Here is a 10506-nt window from a genome sequence, read left to right on the forward strand (position 1 = left end):
CTCTCTCTCTCTCTCTAATATTCGGTAAGGAAACGTGACTTAAAATTACACACATGAGAAAGTAAGCAGTGGCTCATGGGCAACTGGAGCTTTACCTTTCCCTCCCATGCTGGGGCCACGCCCACGCTAAGCTCGTGTTCTTTCTCCTTGAGCCCCCAGCCCTGGCTCACAGCACTGCACATTAAAAAGCTTGAATCTGTACAGACAGGGCCACGCTGCTGGACAGCTATCCCCTGCAAGTGGAAACTAGAATGATTCTATTTGCTCGTGTAGTAAGAGCTTGAAGAAAAAGTTGGTATGAGCAGAACTCAAGAAAAATGACCTCTGAATGGCTAGAAGAGATGTTGAGTAAACCTACAAACACCTCGCTCTGCCTGTGACCTGCTGACAACCATTCAGTTAAGGCATCTGGGGACTGGGCTCAGAGGGTACAGTGTGAGGACCTGAGTTTGAGTTCCCAGTTTGCTCCCTATTGCTTTGATGAACTCCGTGACTGAAAACTTGGGAAGGGAAGGACTACAGTTCATCATGAAGGGAACTAAGAGCAGGAACCTGGAACGCAGGACACGAAGCAGAGGCCACTGGCTTGTTCCACATGGCTTGTTTAGCTTGCTTTCTTCTATCATCCCCCTAAAATCAGCATATCGTACAGAAATGGGTGTGGTGTCAGTAATTGCAGTGTTCCTACAGTGAAATGGGAAGTTCTTGGGCCAGCTAGGGAGGCGTGGACAGCAGTTTAAGAACATACAGACCCTTGTCTCTAACAAGTCTAAGACCAATAGCTGAGGTTGTCCTCTGAACACCACACGTACAGCACAGCACACATTCACCCCACCCCTCTCTTACACACACACACACACAGTTTTGTTTTTGTTTTAAAAAAAAAAACAAACCCCATCACTGAACATGCACTTTAGCTTTGGACATGCGAGACCCCAGGCTTCTATCACAGGAAATGGGCTCCTTCCTGGTGGTTAACTGTGACAGGCTTTACTGCTGACAGCATTTGCTTTGGGAGGGCTGGCTGAGACAGCATGCCAGCTTTGCCCAATTCTCTCCCACCGCACTGCCTACTTCAAGAATTCCCTTAGGACTGACTCACTCTCCTTGGAATACATCTCTGAGAAAATAAACACAAACAGACATCACTTACATGTAGTTTGAGGATAAACAATTCTTCATGTTATAATTATGACACTAATGATTTCTAATTTTTCATACTTTTTCATGTTTATGTGTGTGCCTGAGTGTATGAATGCACACCAGACAAGCAGGGGCTGTGGAGACCAGAAGAGGACATGGTTGTGAGCCACCACGTAGGTCCTGGGAACAGACTCTATTCTCTGCGAGAGCAGCAAGTACTCTAACTGCTGAGCCATCTTTCCAGTCCTGTTTGTCTCGAGACACGGTCTCACATATCCCAGGACAGCTTCCAACTCTCCGTAGCTTGAGGATAACCTTGAGCTTACCCTCCTCCCTCCACCACGTGAGTGCTGTGGTTGCAGGTGTAGGGACACCATGCTGGTTTAGACAGTGCTGCCTTTGGGCATGCTAGGCCAGTACCTGCCAACCGGGCCAAGTGTACAACTGACCGAACCAAGATTTCTCAGTGTTTTGTTTTGTTTTGCTTGGTTTGGAGTTATTTAAAGATTTGTTTATTATGTATACAGTGTTCTGCTTGCATGTATGGAAGGCTAGAAGAGGGCACCAGATCTCATTATAGATGGTTGTGAGCAACCATGTGGTTGTTGGGAATTAAACTCAGGACCCTGGAAATGCAGCCTATGCTCTTAACACCTGAGCAGTCTCCCAAACCCCCTGTTTTGTTTTTGCTTTTTGAGACAGGGTTCCCCTATGTAGCCCTGGCTGTCCTAGAACTCACTCTGCAGGCCAAGCTCAGATCTCTGGTCTCAAGCTCAGAGATCCACCTGCCTCTGCCTCCTGAGTGATAGGATTAAAGGTGTGTGCCACCACTGCCTCAAGATTTCTTATGTTTTAAATGACCTTCTGGAGCTGTGTCTAATTTTCAGCTACTTTTGTTGTTTGCTTACAAGTGTGGCTATTCAAGAGACTTAAGGACTTACTAATGAAGGACCCAGGTTCTCAGAAGGGCTGGTTCCTTTTCCTTTCCCGGAACCCCGTCAAAGGAGACTGCCATCTCCTCACAGGGCAAGTGCTCAGAACCATGGAGAGCTACAGAAACAAAGATAAGATCTTCCTTAGCAACTCCAACCCAGTCAATTGTCTCTGTCCCTAACAGGACCACTGTGTCCAGATTTAGGCCGGTTCTTTCCAATCTGTGTTAGTTCTCAAAGGTTATGTATTTCAGGAGTGCAGTGATGGCTGTTCTTACAGAGGGCCAGGATTGATTCCCAGCACCCATATGCCAGCTCACAGACATCCATAACTCCAGTTCTGGGACTCGACACCCTCTTCTGACTTGTGTGTGCAACAGGCACACACATGGTGCACATACACACATTCAGGCAAAACATACACATTTAAAAAAAATTCATGTTTCTTTGGAAAAGCAGAAACACCATGGGGCATGTTCTTATAAATACACAGACAACAGTTTGGGCAGAGTGATACAAAAATACTTTCCAAGGATGCTTCCAGGAGATGTCATCCTAACTACATTTCAAGAAAAGAAAGCCGAAGGCGATGAGAATCTTTAGACAAAGATATATACTACCTTCAGGGAGCAGGAGAGGAGGACAATGAGACCTGAGGCTCACATGCTTGTTGAGTAGCTACTCGAAGCTGAGGCCCTTGGAAAAGTTTGAATAAGTGCTGAGGCTGTATATTAGTGTCAGAAAAATTAAGGAATTCTTTGGGAAAGGAGTGGATACAGATGAAGTCAGCTTTTGAGCCTTCATGAAGATTCATGTAGTAGCAGGATTAGGTATGAATGCTTGAGAAATATTTAGGAGGTAAAATTACCAAATTGGTATCACTCAAGGGGAACTGAGGGAGTCAAAGATGGTCTCTATAGCTTCCGAGAGACTGGCCTAGAGGCATGCCTATGAGCTATATTCTTGGCTAACGTCGATGTGAGAGGGCCCAGTCCCCTGTGGGCAGGGGCACCCTGGGCAGGTGGCCCTGGCTAGTATAAGCGAGCTGAGCAGCACTCTTCCATGGCTCCTGCGTGGGTCCCTGCTCTGACTTGATGATGAACTGTGAAGTTTTAGTGTACACTAAAGAAGCCCTCTCCCTTGGCTTTTGGTGACAGCGTTTATCACAGCAACAGAAAACCCAGCTAAGGCAGACAACTTAGAGAATTCGGCTGTGGGCAACTGGAGTAAGGAGCAAGGGGGACTGCTGAGATGAAGCAGGTGAGATGGCGAGGCTGGGTGAGGAGGCAGGCTCAGTGTAGGCGCCAACTGGACACAGAGCCCTGAGTTCATCCAAACCAGAGGGCTGGGAGCGGTCAGCATACAGGTGACTGCTAATGCCAGGGCAGGTGAAGTGACTCAGGGGGGCAGGCAGAACAAGGAGAGGAGCACGGCCTAGGAAAGGAGCACTCTGCTGCTCAGTTCACAAGGAGCACTCTGCTGATCAGTTCACAAGGAGCACTCTGCTGCTCAGTTCACAAGGAGCACTCTGCTGCTCAGTTCACAAGGAGCACTCTGCTGATCAGTTCACAAGGAGCACTCTGCTGATCAGTTCACAAGGAGCACTCTGCTGATCACTTCATAAGGGAAGCGGAGGCCGCTGGCATTTGTGCAGATGGGTTCTCAACCTTTCCACTTGATTCCATTTTAAGAAGGGTACGCATGGCTACACAGCCCAGATTAGTCATCATGTCCGGCCCCTTCAAGTTCCCTCATGTAGAAAGCTATGGACTTGTGTTAGGGAAGTAGGGCCTAAGTAGATTTGTTAAGAACTTGCAGGAAAAAGCTGACATGATGATGTAGGCCTGTGATCCAAGTATGAAGAGATGGAGAGAAAGGTCAGAGTTCAACATTATCCTCCAAGACAAAATGAGTTTGAGCCTAGCTGGTGCTGTGGAAAACTGTTTTAATAAACAAAAAACAAAACTCTTCTTGCGGGGGTGGGCGGGGGGCATGCATGCTTAGGCAAGCACTCTAGCAATTGATCTATATTACATCCTTCGCTCAAACAATTTTTACTTAGCATTAACTACTCAGCTGGTACTGGAGCCATTGATAAACTAAGGTAAAAAGTCTACATGAGTGTTTTCTCCAACAGATTCCAGAATTCCACAAGCAGGGATAGGTGAGGTGGCCCAAGACTTGACATTTATCAGGTACACGCACCAGAAGGAGAGGGAGATTAGAAACTGAAGGCCTGGGGGCGGGGGTGGGGTGGGGTGGGGTGGGGGCCTATGGTGGCCCACATCTGTAAAGTCAGCATTCAGAAGGCTGAGGTGAGAAAGCTTTGTCTGGCCTTCATAGTGAAAGAGGCCAACCTAGGCTACAGAGAAAGTCACAAGACACACACACTACTGGAGGTCTTGGGTAGAAATGAAGGGACAGTTTGAGAGAAAGCGCTAACACCTGGGAAGGACAGGCCATCTGTGATTCTGGATCTGAAACTGTTCTTAGGAACTATCAGCACCAAGATAAAGCAGCTGATAAGAGTGATAAGGAAGGCAGGTGGAATTGTAAAGGTCAAAATGCTGCAGAGATGGCTAAGTAGTTTACAGTGCTTGGGGCTCTTGCAGAGAAATCTGGCTCCCAACACCCACAGTGGGTAGCTCAAACTGTATGTAACTCCAACTTCAGGGATCTGACACACCCTTCTGGGCTCTGCAGGCGCCTGCACACGTATGTGCACACTGAAACAAACACACTCATAAGAGGTGTTGAGATGACTAATGGCAGCTAAAGGCCTGGGATAGCTCAGGTGAGAGGCGAGGCCTGCGGCAGCGCACAGGTGATAGTGGCATGGAGGGTGGCGGCTTTTAGCAGATTAGGTCAGAAAATAACTAGGGAAAGACGCAGGCGCTCTGCAGTAGAACCCTGAGTATAATGAAGATGCCACTTACGAAACAGTGCGGGAACACTCCTAATCCTTTCCTCAGGTAGTAACAAGATGCCATGGTTGTGTTTTTAAGATGGTAGCTCCCTTTTACAGGCTGGCTAACACTAAGCAATCTTTCCTGTAGTTGGGACTACAAGGGTATATGACTCTGCTGGGCAGTGATTCTGAGTATGATAAAGTCCTTGAGTGCCTTTAGTTCCCCAGTATAAAACCATACAGGACACAAGGGAAGAAAGTGTCTGTCTAGTGGCAACTGTGTAATGCAATGTAGTTCTCTTGGAACATGAGTGATCTTTCCTTCCTGCTTCCCTAAGTGTTAGCTGCTTAATTCCACCATGATAATGGCCTTGTGGGCTTCTAGGGGAGGAGCAGTGACAGAACCTAGGGACCTGCACATGGTAAGCACATACGAGAATTACATAGAATTCTAGCTTAATTTTCATCATGAACCCCTAAACTCAAGTGTCAACTTGGAACAAAAAAAAAAAAAAAGGCACATAAAAATGAAAAAACAAAAACAAACCAGTATGGTCTAACGTGGTGAGCAATGGCTGTCCTCCACCGTTTCTGTGAACTGGTTAATTTAGTGATGTTTTCACAGAGTACTGTGACTTGTCTCAAATGTTTATAACTTCATCAACTGACTTTTATGAGTCCTTCACACTGAATCTCCCACTGAAGGCGACTCTGCAGCAACGCTGGCCTGAGCACTTCATGTTCTGCTCACGTCCATGTCACAGCTGGGATGCTCCTTCCTCTCAGAGGTCTTTGATGGGAGATTCCAATATGTTTATATGTTTCTCATACTGGTTAATGAATAAAGCACTGTTGGCCAATAGGAAAGGAAGATAGAAGGGACTAGGAGACAAGGAGGAAGAGGAAGTAGTAAGGGGGAGTCAGCATGGAGAGACCGGGGAGACCAGATGTCTGCCCCATTCCCTGGTAAGGAAATCGCGTGGAAATACATAGAAATGGGTTAATAATTAAGACAGAGCTAGCCGATAAGAAACAAGTAACAGGCCAACAGAATTGTATCTAATACAGAGTCTCTGTGTGTTAATTGGGGCTGGCGCGGCGGTGGGACAAGACCAGCAGCGGGAGAAAAAAAACCTTACTCCTTACAGGTCTTTATTCTATGAATTGAGGATGGAACCTGTCCTCAACCTCTCTGCTCTTCCTGAGAGATAAGTAAGAGGGCTGGAGAGATGGCTCTGTGACTAGGAACGAACATGTCCTGTTCTTGTACAGAACTTAAGTTCAGTTCCCAACTGTGGTTGTTTACACACAAGACCCAGCAGCTACAGGGGATCTGGCACCTCTGGCCTCTGAGGACACCTGTACTCATGTGCTCAACACCCCCATAATTAAAAATAATAAAGTAAATAAAAAGTAGGTAAGTACTAGTGAACTATGTGTTCATAGTTAGCCTCCTCTCTGGCCCACAGGTTGCCAGCTTATTAAAGACTCTATCCCTCTGGCCTCACAGATGATGGACTCAAAATCCCTTGCAGAGAGGACCAGATAACTCCCATCTGTACAAACTCTTCATATTCTACCATACTGACCTAACACACACACACACACACACACACACACACACACACACACACACAAATCAACTCCCTGCAAATTTCATATTGCAATAGTGATGCCATGAAATGTGTGTTTACAAACACTACTATGGTCATGCAACCTATCAGAAGATAGACACAGACACACAGGACATGAAAGTAAGGGGCTAGTTGGGAAGAGGAAGTGGGGTTTAGCGGGAGCAGGAGTGGAGTTCCAGTGCAGCTTTCAAAGTCACAGAGAAACCCTGTTTTGGGGGGGGGGGAAGGAAAGAAATACATTATGTACATGCATGAAGATGTCATATAAAAATTATTATGTATCCATCAGAAAGCACTGTATGAACAAATAAAAATAGAAGTTAACTTGTGATAAAAATCTCAACTTTCTGCCTGGCATTGGTGATGCACACCTTTAATCCCAGCGCTCAGGAGACAGAGGCAGGCAGATCTCTGTGAGTTCAAGAGTCCAGCCTGGTCTACATAGCTAGTTCTAGGACAGTCTCCAAAGCTCCAGAGAAACCCTGTCTCAACCCCTGCCCCCCCAAAAAAACAAACAACTTTATTTATGAGCAATAGTCAGATTCAATTACCACAAGCCATTTGACCTAGGAGAATTTGACAAAGGCCATACAAAATAAATAAGAAATATTGAGTAAATAGTGGTTTACAGACATCAGATGATTCATGTACAGTTAATTATTTCACCTCAATTCAAAATCCAAACCTAATGTATGTATTAATTTTAGGGGTTTAAGTATCTCGTTTGCAGCCCAGATGTTAGGATCTAAAAGATCTCTAGCTCCTACTGTAAGGATTCAGACATTATGCTGGCCTGCCCCTGTCACCTGGCAGAATGCATTCAGGCAATATCCTGGTCAGCCCAGGGTTCCATGGATGCATAGTCTGCACTTAGGTTCAAAGGACCCCTTTAAAAGAAAGATCCCCACACACTTTCGCTCTATTTCCCTCTCTCCTTTCGGCTGTTCCCCTGGGGCACTCAGTACTTTTCCTGTTTCCCTCTTCTCTTCTATCCCCTCTCCTTTCTAAAAATCTTCTCACTTAAGCTCTGTATGTCTGCCATGGAATCTGCTAAGGTCCCCCACAAACTTTTATAACACCTACAACTAAAAACATACTCCACTTTTTCCTGTGTAGCTTTAATAGTCTCAATTCTTAACAGAGCCCCAATTTCGTATTTGAATTAACTACAAAATAACTAGGCATTAGAACTAAACTAAAAGCACAATCAGCCAGGTGTAGTGCTGTGTGTACTGTAATCCCACCACTGGGGAAGTGGAGGCAAACGAATGGCTGTGGGTTCAAGGCAAGTCTAGGCTGAATAACAAGACTCTCAAATAGCAAAACTACAAAAACAAAACCCCCTGCCAATTTCACAAAGCAGTCATATTACTTGGCTGTAAAGCAGATAGCAAGAATATAGAGCTTGAACTAACCCCAACCTACCAGATGTAGGATTATGATACAATTAGACATTTTTGTTTGTTTGTTTGTTTTGAGACAAGGCCTAGAGGCCCAGGCTAGCCTGACTCTCAGTAACCTTCCTGTCTCAGTTTCCTGAGCACTGAAATGACAACCATGAGTCATCATGCTTGTCTACAAATACTTAATGGCTGGCCTGAGTTTATTCAAAGGAAGCTGGAGACTGGGCACAGACCTTTAATCTTAGCTCTCAGAGGCAGAGGCAGGTGAATCTTTGTGAGTTTTAGGCCAGCCTGGTCTATATAACTAGGCCAGTCAGAGGTAATAGAGACCCTGTTTAAAAAAAAAAAAAATAAATAAAATAAAGAAGGCAGGCAGGCAAGCAGGCAGGGTTGTAGATGTGAGGCAGATTGGGGTTGTAGCTATGTGAAAAAAATGTTTGCCTCACACAAGTAGCTCACTGAACACAGCATGGATAAGAGGTATCAGGCTCCCTATAACTCACATTTCTTCTGTCCACTCTTGCCCTCCAGCCTTCCCATACTCACACTTTAAAGCAAAGGAATTTAAGGTAAGTTCCAGACAAATGGGAAAGGACAGCAATTTCAGAGACATCAAAGGAGTTCTCAGCTAACAGGCCACAACTCTATTCTGATGCTGTCCTGGCCAAGTGGTCAAAGAAAACATTCTTCACGGGTATGTGTCACATTTTCTCAACCATTAACAAGCTCTGATTCCTACGACACTGGAAAGTTTTGCACAGCTGTCAAAATCCTTCAATCTTGTACACAATCCTATGTTTGTTCTAGTCTACCTCCCCAGTAAATGAGAAGACACTGAGCAAGCTAGAAACTCTGAAGGGCTCCAAGGCCTAAGAAATGGCAAGAGTACACAGAACTTTAGTCTCTGCTTCCATCTTACTTTATGGAAGAATCCAAAAGTGAATAATCACCCCCCAGGTCTATACTGTAGACAGGTCAGCCAAGCCTGTGTTCATAAGGAAATCAGCATGCAACTACTGTTGTCAGAGAGATGCATGCCAATAATCACATCTTCATGCCCAGATAAAGGACTCCAAGGTACGATGTGGTGGCACAAATGTCTAACTTCGCACTTGGGAATCAGGGGCAGAAGACTGCAAGTTTCAGGGCAGGCTGGGGAGCTATTTAGTTCAGAAAAGAGCTTCAGGTATACTTAAATATACCTCTGACCGATCCCACTCCTCCTAGTTTATAAGGTAAATCTTGCTTGGACTGTAGGTTCAACACTGTAAGGTGTGTAACTGTTTCAACTAGTTTGATCAAAGATGCACGGAATGTACTCTCCAGAAGACAAGAGCAGACCAGAATGATCAAAAGACGGTGCGTGTGTGTGTGTGTGTGTGGGGGGGGGTTTAAATGTAGAAGCAAGTATACAACGACACACTTCCCCAAAATTCCGACTTTTCGTGATTCTCTTGAAAAGGCATGCAATCTATGTGTTGCTTTAAACTACATGTAGTCGACCGAAAGCATGCATAGGGGCAAGAAACACTTCGCTACAATGTATCTTTAGCAATTTAACTTGATGATTTATGACCGGAAAAAGGAAGCCGTTACAGCTGTAAAGAGGAACGCACAAAAGAAGCGCAATTTCCAAGGGGTCAAAAGAAAATTTATGAGAGCGAGGAATAGGCGAAGCCCGTGTCAAGGTATCTAAAGACAGGAAAGTTTAGAACGCTACAAAAGCGGATTCCCACTACTGGAGCGGCCGAGACCCTCAGTTCCAACAGGCACCCAACGGCTCAGTCTCCGGTTTCCGCGGGTCATAAAAGAATAACGGACGCATTTCCAACGGTGAACCCGAGGCTGCGCGCGCCGCTTCCGCACGCCGCGGTCGGGCCAGCGCGCGCCGCCCACCGGAACGCGAGGCGCAGAGCCCGGGACCGGCACCCGCGGCGGAGCTTGCCCTCGGCCGCTCACTCCCCGGTGCCGCCGCTCGCCGAACCCAGGAGTCGAGGACAAACGCAAAACAAAGCAACAAAAACACAGCCACAGGCGTTTCTCGTCAGAGCAGACTTTATTGCGGCGACGCGGCCGCTGTTCGCACGCTCCGCCGGCAACGCACCAGCCCTCGGCGCGCGCCCCCCTCCACCCCAGCTCTAGTTACCGTGCGCCGGGGTCGCGCGGACCGTTCGCCGGCTCCTGAGGCGGAAGGCGCAGCGCCGACGCCCCGCTCCCGAAAGCGGCCCGGGCCCCAGGCGGCGGTTTTGTCGCTGTTGCACCGCGGAAGGCGGGGTCCGCCCGCGCGACGCGGAGAGCCGTAAAGCGACGGCGGCGCGTAGCTGACGTCACGCGCCGGGGGCCAGCCAGCGCGCGTGCGGGCCACCACGCCCCCTGCCCCAGCGGCTCCAATCGGGGAGGATCCCGGGTGAGTAGGTGGGGCCTCGGCGACCAGTGGGGCAGCGCGATTGGTAGAGAGGGAGGAGCGAGAACCAGGAACGGCGAGT

The sequence above is a fragment of the Phodopus roborovskii genome, unplaced genomic scaffold (genome assembly GCF_943737965.1).
Source record: "Phodopus roborovskii unplaced genomic scaffold, PHOROB, whole genome shotgun sequence".
NCBI lineage: Eukaryota > Metazoa > Chordata > Mammalia > Rodentia > Cricetidae > Phodopus > Phodopus roborovskii.